We start from the raw sequence: 23,459 nt of genomic DNA on the forward strand, positions 1-23,459 counted from the left end.
AATTGTCACGGTATTATTAATTACTTCCCTCAGCTAGTGAAACAATTATTTGATCAGAACTAATCAAGTGTTTGCTGAAATGATGGAGATTTATATTTTTTTTTCATGCATACGCAAATAGAGAACTTCAGATACCCTACACATTCTGTAACAGGGTGAGACAGCTGAACCAGGCCTTTCTGCCCTTAAAAGCAGGAACTGTGACTACTATTTGAAAAGGTAAAATTCAGTGCAAGAATGGGAAAATTTAATGAAGAATAACAATATAGTTTCAAAGTAATTCTGGCCAATCTATTGATTTTAGTATTGTGGTAATGATACTTTATATATTTCTTAAAAGTTTAATTGTCTATAGCCCTGTGAATGTACCAAAAATGCTATTTGTTGTAAAAAAATCTCTTCCTCTGACATTTCTGCTAGGGAATATGAAACCTGTGGGCCCCAAACCCAAATAAAAATGTCAGCACCTTTTTTGTCATCACCTCATGATTCTTAAAGAAGTGTTTTAATTTTAGGTGTGTGATTCAAGAACTCTGGAGGCCTGGGATGAGCAGTGTAGTTAACATTGTTCCCTCTCATCCACCAGATAAATGTATGTCCAAAACCTCAGAAGGAAAAACAAAGCCCAGAAACTTATAGAAGTTTCAGGCAAAAAAGAAATTCTGGTGAAACAGATCAAATAAACATTTTCAATTATATATTCTCCTTTCTCCCTGTCCCCTTTCTTTTCTCATGAATATGAGATGTGAGGAAAATGTTATATCTGAAGTTTAATGCTCTACCTCTCTCTCAGTAAACATACTATTGTAATAAAAAACATCTGTCATGCTTCCCTATAAAGAGCACAGCATAGATATAAAAAGATTGATTGTCTGCATCATATTTCATTTTTGTCTCACTAAGATAGGCAAACGGAGGCATCAGAATGCATAACAAGGCTTGAGTTCATGTTGTAACCTGAAGTTTATTTGCTTAAATCCAATTAGAGTCTCATGCATCAAACACAGTGTAGCTCTTGAGAGAGGACAGAACAAAATCTAGCAATCATTTCCAAATATGCTGAACTTTACCCACATGATGTCAGCGACTCTTGGATGTCTTTTCTTGTGCTTCACGTTTCTCTCAGGACAGAATCCTTGACTTCCAAACCCAAGTGCCAGCTAGCAGCCAGTGACTGAGAAATGCACAAATTAAGGACTTGGACCTGACTCTACTCCTTCTGAAGCAAAAGCTCCCCATGCCTTCAGTGGGAGAAAAGTCCTCTACGTTACTTCACTAGTTGATTATGATCCACAAAGGACTGTGTAGTAATGACTGCCAGATAATTCATAATATCCCAGTACCCTTGTCTTTCTGGAAGGCTTTGTATCATCACACATTCAGCTTTAATCCCAGCCATAAATTTACATGGGTTGTAATTGATGCATTAGTAACTGGAATGGCTGGATGGCAAGTTTGTAAGTCATAGGTTACGGCAGCTTCAGGCTGAGGAGTTTGGGGGCTCAGATGTGATGATAAACAGCTGGTTTGTTAATCCCAGTCAGTTTACTCAAATAATCTCCTCCATGGATGTAACGATAATTAGGAGCAAGGAATAAAAATCTGATGACCCTTGGCAGCTAGACTAAAAAGCAAATCAGGAAAGAGTATATTTAGAGAAGCAAGCTCCAAATTAAGAGTAACAGAAAACAGAACACCCAGGAGGCACAATGGCACAGCCTCTGACTTGGGGATGCAGGTGCCACAAGGACCACAAGCAAATGATTGTGCCTTTCCTTTTTTCAAGACGTCTGACCTGTCTGCAGTTCAGAGTAGTCCATCGTATAACATGGACTGAGTGATTCATGACAACTCTTTGAGACACTCATATCCATCACAGCCGCTTGGAGTCTCCACGGAGCCCAGCGCTGTGACTCCAGTCTGACAGACACCTTGTTCTCTTCTGATATATTCTCTCCTCTATCCTCGAGCTCTTCAGAAGAATCATTTCTGGTGCGGAAATGAGACTTTTGGGAATCCTTTGCACTGCTTTGGCTCTGTACCTGGGAAAAAGGCTCTGAGTCAGCCAGGAACAGTCCAGAGGTTTTCCCTGTGGTTCAAAAATATGTTTGCAGCTCTGTTTCTGTGAGGAGAGGGTTACAGACACGCTGGGCTCCTTCTTCCTTTGCAGGTTTAGGTCTTGGAGAGTTCTCTGCTTTGCTTCATTTTGCTGAACCGACCTTCTCTACAAGTAACTCTGTAATTTAATATTAATCAACGAAGCACAAGCCTTACAATAAAGGAATGAATTAACAAGTTCTTAATGTCCATGGGGAGAGAGGAGGGCTTTTTATAATTTTATTTTATATTCCATTTTCCTGGCAACAAATAAAATAAAATAAAACACCACTACAAATCAGAATGTTTGCCCAAAGCTAGTTTTTGGATAGCAGAACTTCTGTTCCTAATTTATTTAGAAATTTACAGAATCTTCCCAGCATGTTTAGACCAAATCAGCCTCACCAGTTTTGAGGCTGTTATGTTACAGATAGATTTACAACTCCTATTTATAGACTTACTACAGCTCTAAAAATATTTTTATGGCACAAAGGATGACACATTTAAACATAATATTTTAGAAACAGACACACCCCAAGGAAACTCCCGATCAGATTGCAGACAATTTGGTGACTAGAAAAATCTCTGTGCTTATTCTTATCTGTCCCAGCCTGCATTGTGTTCTAGATGGTATCGTGGCCAGCCTTAATGCAAACAGTCTTCTATAGTTTTACCTAAGTACCTAAGCAGTAAATAAATAGTCTTCCCATTTGGGATTTCTTTTTTCTTTTCCATGTTTTTTCAGCAGCACAAAGAATGGAGGAACACAGACTGCTAGCCAGTCTCTTTTGTTTCTCTCTCTTGCTGTGGATTATTCTGCATTAAGATCACATTTGTATGATCCTAAACCAGGAACAATTTGCTCGTTTCTCACCGTAGGCTTGTGCCTTAAAATCAAGAGAAGAATCAGGCTTGCTTTGTGTATTTCTCTCCTGAAAACTCTATGGTTACAGCAGGGTCCGTTTTCAACAACAGTGGAAATCCTGATATCCAGAGGTTAATCTAAAATCCCCAGGCTTGCTGCAGCCGGCATGTAGCATTTGAATACCTGCCCATCTATTTTCTGTACAGCCTGAATAATGGCCCTTCCCCTGCATGCACAGGTTTATTGTCCACACGCCTTCAGCTGTATAGACACACACGAAGGAGATGGCCACCAGCTGTGGTGGGGCGAATGACTGTGGGGCTGAATTTCGGGTGGGAAGGAGGCTCCCAGCCCCCCGTGGAAGCCACTCGCTCTGGGTAAGCTGTTCTGCAGGTCCCCAGCTGGAAAGTATCTTTAGGCTGCTCTATAACAGTAGGAAATTTCTTGGCATATTTTGTCTTTTCCCCAACCAGAAAAACACTTGTGAAATGTCTTCTTCAGCCCCTGCGTTACCATGCTCTGGTTTCCTACCTTCAGTGTTACAAGCTTCATAATTATATCGAAACTTTTTAATAAATGCCCACGCCTCTTGCACACACCCTGGTGAACATGTAAACTGTGTGTTCTAGGTAGGTACCGAAGCTGAATTCATCCTTCCACAAATCTTTCTGTCTCCCATTTATTCTTCTGGTTTCCCTTTTCTCACCCTCAAGCCCCACTTCCTTCCCAGTTTCCTGTTGATTTTTTTTCTGTTCCCCTTAAATATTTTCTTCCCAAATAAAAATAAGCAACCCACAGTGATCTCCTGCATTTTTTTTCTGTCCTTTGTCAATGGGGTGAGCACTTTTCTGTGTAAATTGCTATTACTTACCTAGGGAGGCTGTGTGCGGTGATTGGTATCAATAGTTTGGAAATGCCAGTTCAGATGTCAGTGCTCCTGTGAGTGCTCATTCACACGAATGACCGAGGTGACCTCTCCATAACCTGATTTCTGAAGGTTTGAAGGTCTGTTGGAAACAGACTTCCTGTTATCAAGATAAGTGGAGGGTATCTATGCACTCATTCCCTGTTTAGGTGCACGAAAGCTGCTTCAATCCTCCCTCCCCACCCCCATAACTTCACTGAAGTTCTTTTTTCTCTTTCCTGCTTCCTGGAGAGCCCTCTGGACCAGAAAAAGTAGCAGGGACAGAGCCATCAGGAGAAGACCCAGTGCTACGAGGGGCTTTTGGAGTTCAGAGCTAGGAAGGAGAAGCTGGCTGAACTGCTTTGCTTTTTCTCCTAGGTTTTTTGAAGCTGGGTTGAGGTGAACTCCCAAACAACTGCGGGCTGAGGCCCCACCTCTCCTGCCTGATCCGCAGGCTCTGGTTACTGTCTCTTACCTGGTTCATTGGAGCCTGCAGTAAGCCTCATGCTTGTGTGCTGCCCACTGCCTTTGTCTCTGAACCTGCCCAGGAGCCTGGTGAAATAACACAGTATGCAGCACTCAGGTCTTATTCTCAGGAAGATTTGCCAAACAGCCCCAGGTCAAGCATGAGCTAGCATTGCTTTAGAAGAGTATCAGCAACCAAACCACTGCAAACAGTAGCCAAGAAATATTTTCCTTTCACCTTTTTGAGAAAGTGTTTGGGAAAACCGGTGTCTTTGCTGGAGAAGCTGTCAGGGGCATGACTCTGGCAGTGATGGCTCTGACTTCACCTGCCTCTGCAAATGAGTCATGGAGTGTTATAAACTCCAAGGACCTGCCAAGTCTCATTTCTTGGAACTAAGTGGAAATTGTAGAAAGCAGATGCTCTTTCACTAGTTTATACTTCTTCTGTGTGTTTTTTTTGAGGAGGGCTGGCAATCAGAGAAACATTGCAGCATAAAGGACCTGTTGCTATGTTTCAATAACCGTGCCTCAATCCTGCAAATGGCTGTATGGATGGTTCAGACCTTCAGAGACTGGACTTCTTAATTTTGCTCTTTGTGAGGGATCTTGGAGAAACCTGGAAGCAGACCTGGGAACATAACTAAACAGGTTTTTAAGCCTTGCAAGCCAGTTCCACGGTATCAAAAACCAGGAACTGAACCTCAAAAAACTAGGTTAGCTATTTTATATGCTACCTGAAGGGGGGGTCATTCTTTTGTTTGTGTGTTTGATGCAGCCGAAAAATTAGTTTTCTAGCTTCTCTATGGATTCACAAAAGACAGAAAGTTACTTGAAAGTGAAATCAGTGAAAATTGACATTCTTAAGGACTAGCCTGATCATAGTGGTGCAAATGGCTCATTATAAAAGTCATGAACGTGGCACCAACGTAGTGTCAGGGCTTTGGCTACCTGTCAGCACACCAGGAGTACCTGTGCACGGGACTATTCCCCCGTGCAGAGCGAAAGACACGTGCAAATTGTCAGGGCCGGGAGCGATGCGGTGCCAGATGGAAACAACATAAACAGCTGGGAGATTTCATCCGGGATTTCCATTGAGGACGGGAGACTTTTGTTCGTGTAGCCGACTCGTTCTACAGTCGGTTTAGAGACACCTACATCTTCGGGGATTTTGCTTTGGAGTCTGGGTAGGTTTTGTGCGTGGCTTTTTTTTTTTTTTTTTTTTTTTTTTCGGTAAATGCTTTAGATCGTTTTAAGCAACTCACCCATCTCATCCCGGCTCCGGGGAGGTGCTCTAAGTAAAGTACACCGGCGTTTTGCAACTGACCAGCAAACCTCGACAGGGCGACGGAGCAGCAGGGGCTCGGCGGGCGGCCGCGCACCGCCACCGCCGGGCTCCGCGGGCCCGCCCCGGCCGGGGGCTGGGACCGGGGCCGGGACCGGGGCCGGGACCGGGGCTGGGGCCGTGGCCGGGGCCGGGGCGGGGCGGCGGGCCGGCAGAGGGAGCTCGGCATCGCTCCGCTCCGCTCCGCTGCGCGGCTGCTCCCGCTGCCCGGCGCCCTCCCCGCGCCGCTCGGGCACTTTGTCCGCGCCTGCCGCCCCTGCCCCTGGCCGGCGGCGGCGGGGAGCACCCCGGATCTCCCCCGGATCCCTCCTGGATCTCCCCCGAATCCCTCCCGGATCCCCCCACCGGCCGCCGCGTCGCCTCGAGCGGGAGGAAGGCGCCCGCGGAAGGTAAGGGTCTGGCGGGGAGGGGATTGCCTTGGCCCCGGCGTCGGCGCCCCCCACCCCTCTTTATTCTGCCCCCTCTCTTTTCTTCTGCCCCAACCCTCTTTATTCTGGGCTCGAAACATGGCGAGCGAGGTGCGGGGCGCTTGCCCCAGCCTCCTCCAGGTGCCGCTGGGGCTGCTGCTGCCGCCCGTCCTCCTCAGTGGGAAACTGCCCCCGAGTCCCCCGGGCGAGCTCAGGACAACGCTTTGGGAGCAGGGGACGGAGCCTCGGCCGCAGCCCTTCCCCGCATACACCTGCGGGGGTCCCCGTGGAGATGCTCACGGGCGCTTTCCCCCGGCGGGGTGCCACCTGCGCGCACCTTGTCCCCCGGGGAGGGTCTCCGGCCGTGCCCCCGAGCTCCGCCACCTCCCTCCTCACCTCCTCCCAGGTGGCCAGCCCGGCTCTCCCCGCCGCTCGCCCATTTTTCCGGAGTCTAAGGTGTTTTTTTTTTTCCCGAGGTGGCGTGTGTCGGTGGTGGGTGGCGAGGAGCAGCTGTCGGGTGGGATAATCCTGCAGTGCGTGCCCGTGTTGCTTTGGTGCTCTGCCCTGCCGGCTGCCTTCTCGGCTGTTCAGTCCATTCTTGCTCTCTCTGCTAACTTTCCCTGGCATTCTTCCTCCTTCCACCCCTCTCATCGCCATGGTGTGCGCTTCTGTCCACATTGCGCTAGTACACTAAGGGTGACCTGGGTGCATGGTGGAAAACAGGTTTGTGGCATTTCACAGGGTGATATATGGTGCTCCATACCCCCTGCAACCTCTGTAGGGCTGGATTATGTCCATCAACAACAGCAAGGGACTGCAGCCTCCATGAAACCCTAGCCTGAAGCCAGCTAGGAGTTGATAACAGAAGGACGAGTGGAAGAGTATTTCTTAAGGATATTTTTTTGCAAACCAACTCTCCCACCCCAGAGCTGTGTTTTGTCTTAGCTCATGGCTCTTGCACCCCGCGGGTTATAGACATGCAGCAGTATGACCTTTGGTGGCGTCTGTTTGTTTACTTCAAGTGAAGTACTGAAGATAAAAATATTGCTCTAGGTCGTGTCTGCTGAAATATTAACCAAAGGATGGATCTTGGATTTCTTTGCAGTGCAGACCGTGTTTTAATACAGCTTCTCCTTCCTTTTGTCATAAAAAAATATGGTCCTCCACCCTTCCTATTGACCATCTTTCTTCTCTTTTGTGATTGTGAAATGTCTGCATGTCAGCTACAAAAATTGCTTACATGGAAGAATATAAATATGACCATTTTTGTCATTAGCAACTGGAAATACAGAATCAGCACTGTGTGAGCAGTCTTCTTCCCATGGAATACCAGTGGAAATGCTGCAACCAGAGTCCCTTGAGAAGAGGCCTCTCCTAGACCAGCCCTAAAATGAGTTCCTCGTTTTCTCCCAGTGGCAGGGACTGTGAAGAGCTTACAGGGTTTCCAAGATGCAAGGGAGACGCAGCATATCGTGGCTCAATTCGCAGTTCACGGCAAGTGTAGTGTTATTAGCATACAGGTGTCTTCAGGTAACAAGATACTGTGCTCAAAGGTCTATGGGAGCAGACCGGGGCTGCTGTTTGCTCTGGCTGGGGGAGGCTGTGGAAATATAACCGGCTTTGGACAATACTTGTATTGTCACATACTCACAGTGGCTGTGGTATTGAGTTACACGTTCTTTAAGCTCAGAATAAATGTTTTTGATTGCATGTAATTTTGAAAGCACCCAGAGCATCTCATTAGGTGTAATTGGAGGGAGGTGACAACCCCATAAGGAAGCGAGTAGGTGCCTGGCTATACGCAGCAGTAACACACAGTCCAAGATTGATCTAAAGATACTTCTCTTGTGAAGTACACAGACTTAAAAAAATGCAAAAGCTTTCCACCTGGTGACAACTAAATTCATGAAATATGATTGATTTTCTTTCTGGTCATATTCTAGCTGTAAATGGCAAATCACTCACGTTAACTGCTGTATTTATTCCCCCTGTGCATGAAAGCTTATTAAAACCTAAACATCTGAAGTTAAATAATTGGTGCCCTGAGGGTCAAAATAGATTGAGTATATATGAACTTTTCTCTTCAACTATGGTAGTGGCATAACAGAGGACTCGGAGTCCTCACAATAAAGGCTGCACTAAGAAAGTTCTTGTTAACTTTGATTTCAGTGTCTAGCACCTCTCTCATACTCCTAATTGCTGTGTCAGCCTGTCTTCTAGAACAGCGAATGACTGGTCGAAGGTGGGAGATTTCCTTAAAGAAGCAGTTTTCAACCACGCCAGATGGAAAAATGGAAGCTTTTGGTCTTTGAACCCTCCAAAATCTGGAGCACAGTAGAACCTCTTCTTTCTTTGCTGCATGGCTGGTAGCCAGAAAGAAAAGTCATTCAACATCTCAGAGCTGTGTACCTTATGGTACAGTGTGCACAGCCCAATCCTGTTAACCTCCATTCAAAGAGAATTGGAAAGGTGCTTTGCTTGAGTGTGTGTTTTCCACATATGGATAGGATTGGTTCTCATATATCCTTTTAAATCAAGATTTCTTCTTGCTTTTTCGTTTAACAGCGTCTGGTTCTGTGTCTCCTTTGTCTATAGGCATTCAGGATTTTCATTATTCTAGTCCTGAGCAGCGGTCCCAAGAAGGCTAATCAACACACTGTGACTGGGTGGCTTTGAACTGATTTTGAAGCCTCTGTATTTATTTTGTGGTACAGAGAGCAGTCTGATGTCTGAAATATGATTTTTGGTGAAGTTAGGGCAATACTCAATACTTACTGAGCACCTGCTAAAACTGTAAGTCACTAAAGTACTGCTGGTAACTAAACTACCAGTACAGATACAGTTACCTGTATATCTGAATATTCAGAAATACTCTGAATATTCAGAACATTCTGAATATTCTGAAATACTCTGAATATTCAGAGTGGGAGAAAAAAAAATGAATAAGAGGCAAATATGTTGATTTCAGAGCTAGTTCTCTAGTTTTTCCAGTATTAAATGATCTGCATTTGCAGAAACTAGAGTTCCTGTTTCCACTAAGGATTGTCACAGCTGCCATTTTATCTCAACTCCAGAATTAGACTCTGCTTCATCTGTTTATTTATGCATCCAACACATGATTTTCTCGTAGTTTCGTACATACCTTGATTTAACCCTGACACCTAGAAATTTCAGTTTCCCGTCTTGGGTATCAAGTTATATGATAGTTGTCATTTGAATTTTATTTTTGGTGGGAATTTCAGCTGTTACTATGGTCATGGGGGGTTGCTGGATTTCCCGCTGTTATGCACGTACACAAACCTACGTATACAGTAAAGTTTAATCTCAGTCAGTGAGACTACTTGGATTTGCACAGGTGTTTACTAAACAGAGCTCTCAATTCACTGAAAGAGGAAGATTAGACATGGTGTCTTTTGTAGCATTTGGTACTTTAGTGATTCTGTATCATTTTGCTTGTTCCTATGTGAGCTTACTCACAGCTTTCTTGGAAGGATCATGGGGATGTGGGAAGAAGAAACCTTCACTATTTTGTGATTTATTTATTTTCCCTCTCAATAGCACATAATGGACTTTGAGGGGGTAAAAAATTAGTCAGTTAAAAATACAAACATTGTTAGAATTAGCTTTTGAAGACCATTTTTCATTTTGAGGTGTATCTACGAGCCCACATTCACTAACACATTGCTTTGATTTTATTCACTAATTTAACTTTCAGTAAAATTTCTCAGTATAAGCCAGCTCAGGGCCTTGAATGCTACTAGTTGAACACATTCAACCCTTTCTTCCCTTCCCTTTCTATGCCACTATCTATGCAATTAAAGTTACTCATGCTGTGACTCTCTGCAGGAATGAGATCTGAAGTGGAAATAGCAAATTACAAATTACTCTGTTTGCATTTATTACCTCTGTCATTTTCTGAATAGACTCTAGCAACCTTATGCATTTTGTATGGACATAGTGAGCAGATGTCTCTAACTTCAAAGGTTTATCAGTAGTAATTTGCGTGGAATTTGTACATCTTGTGTAAAGTTATGCATGTCTGTAGCGTTTTCTGTTGTGTAATGTTCTGATGCATAATGGGCATCTTCGTTACTAATGGTGTGACAGGGGATTCCAGTTGCATTTGTTTTTAACGCCAAACTGAGTGAAGCTTTTTGACCAGCAAAAGAAATAGCGATGTTCTCTAATAAAACTGTGGGTTGTGAAATGATGAACCTGTTGTTCTGGAATACTGTGAAACCTTTAATGTTTCCACAGAACATTTAGGAAATGTATTTTAAGAATGGTATTTGTTGAGTGAGTATAGGTGTTGTGGATATTATAACTCCAAGCTGGCTTCATACAGATAACTTGTCCTTTTTTTTTTTTTTTTTCATCTTTTCAAGAATGTGTTGATTTGACGCAAGATAGATTTATCTTTTAATAATCTAAAATCCATTTAGAGATTTTATGGATTTTATAGATTACCATTGCAGGTAAGGGCATATCTGACTTTTAAGTGTCCCGTGAGCACAGAGAAGCTGAGTTCAGCTGGCTTAATTGTGAAGCTGCCATGGCTGATTTTGGGAGGTAGAATTTACCGTATCTCCTGAGCGTTTCAGACTTCACTTACTGCAGGACAATCATTGTAAGTCTTATTTCTGTAGTTTAGGATTTATTATTATTATTTATATATATATGGAAAATAAAAGGATGACTCATGGGGATTTGTGTATTACTTTGATTTCTGCTCCGGCATGTAAAAGCATTTTTAAGATTTGACCAAGTAGAAAAGCAGGCACTAGTCTTGCTGCTTCTCCCATCAGTACTCCCTTCTCCTCCCCCTCTTCTTCTAGAAATTGGCTCATGTGCAAAGAGAAGCTGAAAGTCAGATGTTAGCAGTACTTTTTCCCTCTTCATTAAAATAGGTCCAGAGCCATTAGGAAAGGGAAACGATATGTAACGTACCTCCCAAATTAGCTGCTTAAAACTTGATCTAAAAAACAGGAGAAATACATGAGATCAGAGAAGTGGGCTTGTTCTTTCATACTTGCAGATGCAAGGTGAGATACAAGATTATCCAGATCTTATCAAAGTTTTCACTTTAGGTGGAATTTGGCATTACTGTGATTTGTTCACTTAATGGTCCTAGTGGTTTGTCTTGCATGTGAAATATGAACCTTGGTAAATGAGCACTTTCTTTCATTATGGAATGGTTGAGAGGGTTTAACATTAATTCTCTGAATAAATCTGAATGCTTTTCTTGTGAAGATGAAGAACTCTTCTCATAGTTCTGATGTACTTTCTCTTCTTGCAATGCCACTGCTTTTTTTTTTTTGCTTTTTGCTTGCTTACACAGTATGTTTTATGTGTCATCTTCTCTATTTCCTTAGTCAATAACCTCTTTGTTTCCAGTGTAAAATATAATTTGCAGTAATTAGTGTTGAGAAAGCATGTTTTTCCAATACATAAATAATGTAACAGTGTTTCAGGGGGGTAGATATTTGATTGATACAGGCATTAGTAAGAGTTCAGTGCCTTTGAAATTCCCATTGTATGTCATAAACCTGTACATTACAAATATTTTTATTATACCTATCATGGGAATGTAAGACCTTTGTTCAGAGCATGAGACATTCACGTCCCTTTTTCAGTTCTTCAGTGTCAGTGCATATTACAATAATATGGCAATAGCTGTGCCATGGAATTGAATTACGTTGTGAGAAGTTTGTGATACCAAGTTGTAATAAAATATAGCTTGATGATCTTCCATGCCATTTTAAAAATGGAGAAGTCAACCACTTATAGATAGGCCTCTAAAGTAATGTACAGCTTTGCACAACATGTCTTGAGAAGCATGTGACTGCATTATATTGCATGCAGTTGGAGATATAAATATACACGTGTGGTTCTCATTTAGAATTTGGTGGCAGGCTGTGTATTTAAATACATATTTTTCTACTTTAATTTCAGTGTCATCTCAGGCTGGTTTTTCCCATTGCTTATTCTCTTATCCACTTCTATTGTTATTTATTGCTTTACATTCTTTCCCATGCTGTGATAACCTTAGTGTAATGTTTCATCTCTTTTATTTCCTTCTCTTCCTGTATAAGGGATAGAGAACTGTCCAGGCGTTAAGGCAGAGGACTGGGAGGTAGGAGGATCCTGTCTGTTCCTACTTCAGCTGCAAACTTTATAGCTAATTAACTCTGGGCTAACTGATGATTAGCCTCTTAGTGCTGTTTCACTCACAGAGGACAGGACAGAGTGAGGAATCTGGACTTTGTACCTTACCATCCATTAAGTAAATCACCTATATGATGAATGTCCTACCACTGACGAGAAACAAACACAGCTTCTCTATTGTAGTCACTGTTTTCCTTCTGTTCCTGCTCCTGTGCTAAAGCAGTGACGCATTTTGAACTTTGCCTCCTGCTTTGGTCCATGGTCTCCCTGCTCAACTCAGCCCTTGAGTTAGCTCTTAAGGTTTTCCATTCTTCCGTGCTTGCTCAAACCATGTTTCTCCACCATCTTCCATAGTGTGGTCCATCCTGCTCTTGAGTCTGATATAACTTTAATCTCCTGTTTTATTTCTTCATGATTCTTTATTTATCCCATAAGTTTTCCCTACCCTTTCTGTTTTACTTTCACCTTCAGTTGTGTGTAGCGCTTCTTGTCTGCTTTGCATAATGCACTTCCCACCACTGCTTGCAACAAAGCTGTTCCTTTCTCACAAACCATTTCTTTTTTCCCAATTGTGTCCATTTGTGCCATTAATCTGTATTTCAGTGTCTTCTGAAGTGCATTTCAAATTCATTGATATCAGTGGGATGGTTCATATTTGAAATTGCATGGATAATCAAGTCTTTGTAGGATATGGCTTTAAAAGTAATGTATTCTCTAATGGTTTAATGCTATATTTTGTCTAGGCAATAATTTTAAGCTCACTTCAAGCTGCTCTAGAGCTCAATACCTGAATAGGAGGTGTTAGTGTGTGTAGGCATTTTGTTTCTGTAGGTGAGCGAGGTGTCTAATATACACATGAAAAATCTGTTCAATTGATGTCTTACTGAATATGAATGGAAGACCTAATCAGAAATGCCTTCACTAAGCAGTGGCATTTGTCCATTTCTACTTAGTATTTACAGCATTTCTGACTTTAATCTAAGAAGTTAAATATTGCTGTGAAAGAAAAAAATATGTTTGTATGTTTTTTAAACTGTGACTGTGCAGAACACAGCCCCAGAGGGCGAGTTGCTTTTGAGGCAGTCTTGATGATGATTGATTGAAGTAGCAGTTTTGGGCAGTTTATCAATGGTTCTATTTTTCAGAGGGAGTTGATCTTCCAAGCTGGGGGTTTGGCAGATGTGATGGTCCTACTGGCCTGTTTAGTCCAGCATTTCATGCTTCGCAGTGGCAAGCAGCTTTGAGCAGCTGGCAGCAGTGAAGCACGTCTTCCCTGGGAAAATGTGTTCTTATTTCTTTTGGAGAAGGTGGAATGACAGAGCATGAAGGTTTATGTCTCATCACATTCTTTGGGTATTTTAAGCAGTACTTCTATAACTCCAAAAGTTCTTTGTTCTTTTCATCCATGGAGATGTCTACTCCCCTTTTTAACATCATCTCAAGATCTTAATGTTGGAGACAGCTGTTTTGTCTCTCTGCCTCAGTTTTCCTATTTATAAAACTGCAAAAAAAACTGTCTCTCTGGGAGGCTTAATTAGCAAATGTTTACACAGCCTTTTGAAGATGTAAAGCATCGTATAAATGCTAAGTATTATTATTATTACCACCAGCTGCTTCATAGTAATTGCAGTAATAAAAGTGTCAATGATAGTGGTTGTATTATCCTTGCTCTATCAGTGGATTGGTTTGCATTATTATTGGGATCCTGAGAGTCCTTCCGCTTCCATTGTACAAGGCAGGAAACGAGACGTTCAAAATATTTGACAAGGTAGCCCACCCTGAAGTTAGTGCATAGGGTGCCACTTCACATACTTCCTTTTTCAATCAAGTTTGCATTCCGGAACATATTTTTCATGAAATCTCGCAAGCTTTCCGCATGCTCTGACATCATCTGTTCACACTGTGTCTAGTGTTCCGCTCACAGGGGAGCAGGCTGAACAATGTGGACATTGAGGGTGGTTCGTGAAAGTGATGGTGCAGACTCTACTGAGGTACAACATGTGGGAGAGCTGAGGTGGGAGAAGCTGGGCTTCCAGCTATGAAATCCTTGTGAAGGACTTATTTAAAAGGAAAAGAAAAGTTAAAGTCCATAACTGGGAAAGAATGAAACGTCTTCTGCAGCATGACAGTGTTTGCATGTCTCAGGGCTGACTCGGGGGTGGTCTATGCTGTGCAGTGTCTGAGCTGATTAGAAATGAGCCAGAAGCAGTTGTGTTCATGATGTTTGTATGTAAAAGAAGAGATCTTTCAGACATGATTGATAACTGGTAGTATAGGGAAAGAGATGCGGTATAAATCACAATTAGCCTTTAGTGGGTTTCTTCTATTTTTATTTTTTTTTAGGTTTACTTTTGTAAAACATCCATGACTTAATGCTGAGCTATTTTTATTAATGTTCTTGTGCTTATCTCACATAACCAGCTTGTTAAAAGAGGATATGAACACTTTTTAAGCCTCTGACTTATAAATTGTGAGAAAGAGAAAAGAAGATTGATTCCAACAGGCTTGAAGGTAGATTCATTTTTCTTCTAGCTAGTAAAATGGAAAGGGGAATAATTAAACTGAAGCCATAGTGGGGCACAGTTTTAGCTGGGTGGAAAATTATTAGATATTTCTCTAACATACAATTTAATTGTAAAACTTAAACCTAAAAGAAAACAAATTCAGGGGAATTCCGTTTGGTGAATTGATGGTAGACTCTCCTAGTCCTTTCTGTCTGAAGTAACAAGGATAAGAAAAAACATAGAATAATAACAAAGGAACACCGAGGGGGGATAATTATTTTTCTATCATATCCTGAAGATCTGAGGGGATTACTTGGTCGAGCATCTTGTGCTGCTGGAATGTTGGGTAGGATTGGTAGTGATTGTGCTTTGAAAAAAATGTCTCTGTTCTTTTTACTATAAACATTTGAGATAAGATGGAAAAGTTTGGAAGAACACAACACATTCTGTGAGTTCTTTCAGCGTTCTTAATTGCTGATTTTGAGATTTCCATTTAATATTGTTGTTACTTATTTTGGGTGATTTTTAGTGAACTCCGCTTCACTAAGGTGGGCCACCAAAATGTCCGTAACGAATGATCATTTATTAGTCATATGTTAGTGTCTAATACGGTGCTTATTTAAATTGCTAGGGATGTTTCCCAGTAGTTTCTGGATCAGTTGTAATTATGAAGACCTGGATGAGTTAACATATTAAAGAGGTCACGTGAATCTGGATCATGGGCAGCATCACTTCCTAGTGGCTGCCAGAAATGATGCAAAGTAGGAAAATGATTTAGTCCTTTATGATCCTGTGTATGCAAATTTTCAGACAGCTCTGAACACCATTAAAAAGCAAGAAGAAAAGGCACCAGCCTTCTATATTCTGTACATTTAGAGAAATCTTATTTCAGAAACATCCATAAACTGATTACTCTTGGTAACAACTGATAACTCCTTTTACAGAGAAACAGGAGCATAGGGGTAGGCCATGTAACCCTGAGGCCCCAAAGGAGTGCCAGATGTTGGCTGGCAGGTTCACAGAATTTTGGAGCATACTGCTTTAATTGCTCAAAATATTTTCGATGGTGAAGTGGAATTAAATTCAAAGTATTGTATTAAAGTTTTTCTCTCTTTATTGTGTGAGACTGGTGATATTCCACTTTGAAGAGAAGTCTGTGTTTTTCTGAGGGCTGCAGGGAAGAGCAACTATTTTATGCCCCCTGCATACAGTAGTATAGCAATTTGATAGGAATTTCTTTTTCTGTTATCCTAGACTGTAACATGTAGTAGTATAATAGCTATCTTTTGAAGTATAGAAAATCTGCCTAAGGGGCCATCATTTTAAAGTCTAATATGAAATTCTGTTTTAATAAGGTTCACTCCTTGCACATTTTAAATGCAAGGAAATGTGTATGTTGAAACCTCACTAATCCTTCATTTGCACAAAGTATTTGGCTCATTCCCTAACTGTCAAGGAATTAATGGTGTGCTTCAGTGAGATCTTGCATTGCTAGAATGTGGTTGTAAGAGATTCTACACTGCATTTGATGGTGCTTTATGAATTATCTTAATAAATAAAATAAAATTGTCATTGTCAAAGCATATGAGCAAAGCAATCCAACTCTGATTGTTTGTGTACTCACTCACTCACAAAATTAAATGATTTCCAGTGGACTTGCCGGCTGTCCATACAAATTGGGGAGCTTTTCTGTGTTATATTGTGCTTGTGACCAGTCAAACAATGGTGTAGCTGACATGCAGTCACTGTACTGATGAGATGACAGAACCTCTCTTCTGTAATTCCTCTGTTGGCCTTGTACTTGGAAATGAAGCAAAAAGGTAACACACACATTGGCGCATGTAATGAATTCAGATCCCTTCCTGAACCAGGAAAGCATGACCTCTCACAATTATTGTATGGTAACAGGCTTTGAATGAAGTTGTTCACAGGACTGCCTACAGCAGAGACGTCATGACAGTGTAGGCGTACCCAAGGGGATTTTAATTGTACTTCTCCAGTGCAGGAAGGGGGCTACAGTTGCATGGGATACTTTTGTCTCCATGCCTCTTGGCTGAGGACAGAGATTCTTGCTGCCACAGCTAAACCCTGTCTGGTACCTGAACCTGGGTGTGGTGTCTGCACCATAGACATGCCCGCTGTGTGCTTTTCTGCAATCCTGCACCTGGTAATGCAGACTGTGTAGAAGATAGTATATACTGCTTACATTTCAGGCAGATGGAGTCAGTGGGATAAAATTACAATTTCAGAATATCTACCTAGTTCTGTTGTGTTAGCTTTTTCAGATCGTAGCAAGTGACTGGAGGCTTGTTGTACTAGGCACTCAATTTCAAGAGAATTTTATTATTTAAACATAATGTCTATTTTTAAGTCATATAATCTATAAAACCTGTTTAAGGCCACAAGGGATCATTACATCATTTAGTTTGACCTCCAGAGTACATGAAGGAGGAAAGTTTCTGTCCTTCTATTTCTGGTAGGAAAATATAAAACAAGATTTCCTGTCCTTCCGTTTTGTCCATGATAGACACAATAATGTAAGCTGCCTGCCTCTGGCAAATATTGGTATTTTTCTCTAAGTACATTAGTGAATTTCTAGCAGTTCTGTGTTTGAATTGTGTGAATGCCAGAATGCGGTGCTACCCCCTAGATACTGTTGTTTGTATTTTTATATTTTTGGCACATAGGAGGTGCAGTACAGATTTCCACTTCTGCATATAGATCTTTCAGTCAAAACCTCGTAGGCTAAAAGCAGATGATCTTGGAGCCTGTCCTTCTTTCTATCCATGCTTGACTGTCTAAGTTGTGTAAGCTCAGATCACTTTCTGAACCACTATATACTTATGTGCATAATCATTTTTGGCTCACATGGCTGGCTAAGACATTTGGCTGGAAAACATTTTCTAAGGGTTAAAGGCTATATTGCCCTGTGGGAAATATCTGTGGAAGTGTTGGAAATAAACAGGAACCTCATCACCTTAGCAGATTTGACAATCTGGACCTTTTTACCTCCTAGACCATAGAGATGGTGTCGTACCGTGACTCAGATGTCCAGATGCGTGCTGTCCTAATATTCGCAATAATGCCAGCAATAACATTTTTTCTCCATAGTCATATTTTCTTTATGACTGATATTGAAAAAAAAATCGCAGATGTTACTTCAGGCAGTTTAGTAAATTGAATGCACGATGACTGTGGGAATGTGTCACAACTGATGCAAGTCCAGCTTGGTCTTAAAACCTCCTTCACAGAGTTTTACTGCAGTGATTTCTCTAAGATGTAAAAAGTGAATAGTAATTTTAGATATGACCTTGCTCTTTACACGCTCACAGCTTGTCTGCCCTGCATGGGACTCCGGCTTCCAGTAATGAGGAAATGTTCTGAGGCGGTGCTGTTGCCATGATGACTTACAGAAATAATGGCGACTTCCAGATATTCCCCTGTTTTTTCCCTGTAGTAGCTGTATGTCTTCAGGAATGAAATGACCTTAAAATGATTCAGATCTCAAGCTTGGGGTTGTTTTTGTGGTAGAGAAATGGTTTTTCATTGGTGTTGGGATGGTGGTGCTGTACTGATTATAAACCATGTGTGATTAACATTCTTGGTCTAAATTTGCAGTCTTCACTCTGGACACATTACCCCTCTAGAGCTTAGAGAAATGCAGTGAATCTTTGCTTAGGAAGGAAAAAAAATGCAGGGCGTTTACCCTCTCTTGCTTTTTCTCATTTATGCCTTTAAGACTGTTTGTATATAAATGCTTCACAGATAGTTTTTCAGTTTCTTTCCAGTTTTACAACAGCTGCATGTATATATTTTTTTTCATCTAGAGCTAGTGTCTTTTCTAGGAAAACACATCTGGTTATGTAGATATGTCTTCAGCAGTTAATAATTTCCAGAAAATGATACAATTCATGTACTGTGAATCTGACAAAGTGTAGGGTCTGTTGTACAGTAGTATTGAAATGTTTGTAGCTTGGCAAAAAGTCTTCTCCCCCTCATTGTTTGGATGTATTGAGCAGAAATCTTTTGTTTCAAAACTTACCAAGAGTTTCCTAAGACATACCTTGACCAATTTCAATGTATTCTTCAGTCCTGTTGGAAAAGTTAGCTGCTGAAGCTTGGTGGTGGTGTTCACAAAGGAGTTGCCCTCAACTGAGGGGGAAGAGGGGTAATTCAGAATGAAAATTCTGATCTGTAAGTATTTGTTCCACTGATAGTAATGGTGTAACTAGTCTTTATGCCTGCTATTAAATGCTTGTGAGATTAAGGTCTAAAATCTCAAATAGGAAAAAAAAACCACCAAAAGTAATACAAAACCAAGAACGAAACCCAAGAAAAATCTAAATTATTTTATAAATAGAATCTTGTGTAATATGTAAATATGTAATATGTAAATAATATGTGAACAATGTAAAAGAATTTGTCTTTTTTTTTTTTTTCTGTCTTTTCATTCTAGTGTGAGTAGTGACTTTTGTTTGAAGTGTGTGCTATTTTAAATGAGCAGTATTTTTCACAAGAGTTGTGCTGGGCAACATCTTAACTCCAGACGCAAAAGGAAATAAACCAAGAAAAACTCTGTTTATCAGAGATGAGAGTTTGAGAGAAGATCTAAAACTACGTAATGGTCTCCCTTGTTTCTCCTTAATATTTCTTCATGTTTTTCTGCAGTCCTCGGGTATTATTTTATTTTGTTGGTAAGTCACTGAGGTATAAACTACAATGAAGTCTTAAAGTGCTTTCCATCTTCAAACCATATAGTGAAGAGAGGCTGAAAGTTTTGTAATGTTTCATATAGGTTGATTCTGACTTTATTCTGTTCATATGTAGATTTCAGAGATTGATGTAGGTGTTAATTGAAAAATAGCATATTCCATGTACTTCCTATACCCTGGTGAAGTAATGCGAAAATTAACCTCTCTGTTTTAAGGCTGCTCATTTTATAAAAAACTGAGATTGTTTGTGTGTAAGGTTGGCAATGTGAAATTTATGAAGCTAATTAATGAGATATGGCAGGTTATTCTCAATGTTACTATGCAGTATTGCCACAAACCTATTCTATTCTATTCTATTCTATTCTATTCTATTCTATTCTATTCTATTCTATTCTATTCTATTCTATTCTATTCTATTCTATTCTATTCTATTCTATTCTATTCTCTGTAAACTTCTCTAACCTCTTTTCCATTGCAAAATGTCACAATTTCCAGTTGCTTGAGAAACCAAAGAATCATCTGTCATGATTTCAGTATTGGCACCGTAGATGTAGGTATGTAGTGAGTGAAGTAAGGAGTAAGAAAACAGAGCTGTTGACTGGGGAATGAGCAGTCTACATGACTGAGACTTAGGAGAGCCCTCAAGGTCTTGTATCAAGAAGCCCTTGAATTTGCTTTCAATCAATTCTTTCTCCATCTAGACTTACCTGTTTAAAGGCTAGCAGCTAAATGGGAAGTACATCATTGAGGAATTTTTGTGTTTGTTTTTTTTTTTTTTTTTTAAGGCATCTACTTTATGGTTGGAGCAGAAGATTTATATATCTATCTCTATCTATCTATCTATCTATCTGTCTATCTATCTATCTATCTGTCTATCTGTCTATCTGTCTATCTATCTATTACAGTATGCAGAGGTTTTGGACTGGCTGAAGCCCCTGTTGTTAGCTACCAGACAATGAAAAAGGCAATGACTGTCCCACTGGCCTAGCAAATCACATTCCCAGCCGTGGTATCAGGTGGGGCTGTGATGGCAGTAGCAAACAGAGGTCTGGTGTGAGGAATGTCAGTGCTGCCACTCAGGAAACTAGAGCTGGTGGTTTCTGTCCCTCTTCTGCAAAGCACCGGGATTCTTCTGTCATGTTTAGTTCAGTATGCTAAGTTTTGTGAAAACAATGAACTGGCAGACCTCCAGTAGCATGATTTTTATCTTGAATTAACAATAACTTGGCTTTCTTCACAAAGGCAAGTACTTATGTTTAAAACTAAAATTGCTTTCTCTTCTTGGGGATTCTAACATGTTTGCTAACATGTGAAATATACCTCCTTCCCACCCCCAATAATCTTACTGCTATCAGGCTCTTTGATCTGCCGTGGATTTTAATGAGTCACTTAAAAACAGATATCTATTTTGGCAATTTGACTGTGATCCTGTCTCCGAAGTCAGCTACCATTTTGAGAATGACATCTGAGTCTGCCTGTGTTTCTGCATGACTGGAAACTGTCACTACTCATTTAAACTTATTAGTGTTGGAAATGGATATGGTGGTTCATCTAACACAGATGAAACTCTAGGCACTAGCATTCAAATTCAAATGTTGCTCCCACATGTAAATGAAGATGTGACTGTAGTCATGAGAGCTTGGACAATTGGGGGTGAAAGCTGCACTGCAGCTCAAGGGGGTGTTGGATACTTTGCCTACAGGTCACTAGAAGAAGGTTGTAGCATTTTGGGCAATTCAAGAAAATTCTGTGTTTGATTATAAAAGTTTAATACAGTAATTCAGTGCTTCAGCTGAAGATTACACCATGGAAGATATTAAATATTGCTCTAAGGAGGAGTCTTAAGTTGTGAATACTCATTCTGAGGGGGGGAAATGAGCATTTGAGAAATGAGATTTTTGAGAGGACAAAAGTAACTTTCTGACTAAAAGCTGAACCTCTGCTATGTATCTTGATAGTCCATGCATGCACTGAAGGCATGCAAAATGTTTTTCTTCTTTAAATACAAACCTGGAGAATGATTGCCACAACCCTCCATCTATCTTTAGATGATCTGAAGTGCTTGGGATGTACAAGCATTGCTGGCACACAATTGTTTTTCTTATCTAAACAGGCTGTGAGCCAAAAGAGCAGAAAGAGACAAAAGGAGAACCTGGACGTCTGGGGCTGTAACTAGTGCCATAGCACTGCCACTGCTCTTCTCACAAGGCTGTACCATGCAAAACCATGTTTTAATTTATTAATTATTCTTCCAGTCTATTATGTCTAAATACATTCCCTGAGCAGAGATTGTTTTTGTCTATTTAGGCACTCCTGTGGCTAAATACAAGCCCAGAGCTTGCTTGTACGAGGAGCATTTTGTCTGACAGTACCTTTACCATTTGAGACTAGTGGTGTGCTAAAATGAACAACTTATGTTCCTGAAACTGTAGAAGTAACCTGGCAAAATGTGATTTTATATAGATAATTCCTTTCTTTCTTTTTCTCTTCTTTCCTCTCATTTAGCTGTAGATGAGTCTTAATACTGACAATGCCACGTGGTTACAACACTGTTTAACGTCTCTGCAACCTGCAAAGAACATACACTCTGAAATGTTTACCTGATCAGTCAGTAAAATAGAACTTAAATGATAATAATAACCAAATCCTGGTTTAACCTTTTCCTTTTCCCATAAGTAGAGTTCAAACTGCAGCAGAAATACACCAGTCTTGTCTGAAACTGATGGCTAATAGAGAATGCAAAGGTGACTGTCAAGTTGATGGTGACAGGACAAACTAAATGCTCCTAATGGATTTATTTAAGACTGCCTCTCAACAACACATTTATTTCTCTGTAATAGATGACTTGTGGCTGTCTGTTTAACTATCAGGCTTTCTAAAGTAAGCTTACAGTTCTGCTAACCTCTGATGCATTGAGTTGGAGACTTTCCTCTCTTGACAGATAATACTATTGGGAGGAAAAGGAAGTTTTGCAACCCTTAAATTTCCTGAAGAAAAGAAAAAAAGAAAAAGTTGTTAAGATTCCTTTAAAATAAATTAAAAACAAGACCAAAAAACTCAGTGACTCACAGCTTACAGGAACATCAGCTTTTTTTTCTCTGTGATGATAACTAGATAGATTTTTTTTTTCCCGTTTATTCCAAAGGAAGGCAAACTTTGCCAGCGCTTTTTTTCTTTCTTAATTTTATTTATTTATTTTTTTTTGTTTACAGCTGCTACACTTCAGTATCACAACTGTATTTAAAAGAATAGTATGAATTTTCATCCATTGGTAACATGAGGATGCTTCAGAACAATTACTAAAATCAACATTAAAGGTTTGAACATTAAATAAACGGAAATGTTGAGTCAGTTGAAAAATATATGAGGAATTTCCAAAAGGCACAGTTTAAATAACCGAGGTAGACATTCACAGAAATGCTTATAAAGTATAAAGAAAGACATTTTCATGTAGCAAGCAGTCTGCAACTCACTGGTTGGGAAAAGAGTCAAAACAAAATTTGTTTCTGTAACACAGTAGCAAGGCTTTGGCTCAGATAAAAACTGCAATATTCCCTTATTAAAGCAGTAATGCTAACTAGAGAATGTGGGATCTCTTCCAAGTAAAGTCACGTTTCCTGTGTGAATTAGTGACCTGATCTTAAAGAAGGATCTTGCCTGATCTGCCCTTGAGGTTGTATGGCATTGTGCATTTTTTTAAACTCTTTTGAGTTTAAAACTCTAAGAGTGTGCTTTTATCTATTAGACATGTGCTGTACGTAAAACTTTTAGTTCACAAGGATCATCTTGTTCTCCCTGATGACTTTTTTGACAACCTTTGGGATTTTCATTTTTGAATATCTGTTGCACATAGTGCTTGCTTTTGACCTTCAGGGAAACAAGAGTGTGTTTTTGATCTTAAGCATAGTAAATTTTTTGTTTTGCTTTGTTTTTCAGGCATTTGAAATAATGATGCAGTTATTAGATAGATAACAGTCCATTTTGTGCTCACAATTGCA

At 40.5% G+C, this 23,459-nt stretch overlaps 1 protein-coding gene and 1 long non-coding RNA gene across 6 annotated transcripts in view; one reads left to right on the plus strand and one right to left on the minus strand.

The window, feature by feature from the left end:
• Window positions 1-944: 944 nt before the first annotated feature.
• Window positions 945-5,733, minus strand: LOC137844066 (uncharacterized). Of its 2 annotated transcripts, none has more exons than XR_011089795.1 (4): window positions 5,594-5,733; window positions 4,342-4,418; window positions 3,834-3,969; window positions 945-2,236 (listed from the first exon to the last, which is right to left on the minus strand). It is a non-coding gene; the product is annotated as an uncharacterized lncRNA (long non-coding RNA). The 2 variants fall into 2 exon arrangements; XR_011089794.1 differs by having other exon boundaries at window positions 945-2,357.
• EPS8 (EGFR pathway substrate 8, signaling adaptor) overlaps window positions 5,465-23,459 on the plus strand; it is a 133,552-nt gene continuing 115,557 nt past the window's right edge. For 3 of the 4 annotated variants that reach the window (XM_068659935.1, XM_068659985.1, XM_068659961.1), the window contains exon 1: window positions 5,729-6,062. The gene's annotated coding sequence lies outside the window, so the exon portion shown is untranslated. Of the gene's footprint in view, window positions 5,516-5,728; window positions 6,063-23,459 lie in introns of those variants that run through there. The other variant, XM_068659975.1, reaches the window with a different exon arrangement.

Source organism: Anas acuta, chromosome 1, assembly GCF_963932015.1.
Source record: "Anas acuta chromosome 1, bAnaAcu1.1, whole genome shotgun sequence".
Classification (NCBI taxonomy): domain Eukaryota; kingdom Metazoa; phylum Chordata; class Aves; order Anseriformes; family Anatidae; genus Anas; species Anas acuta.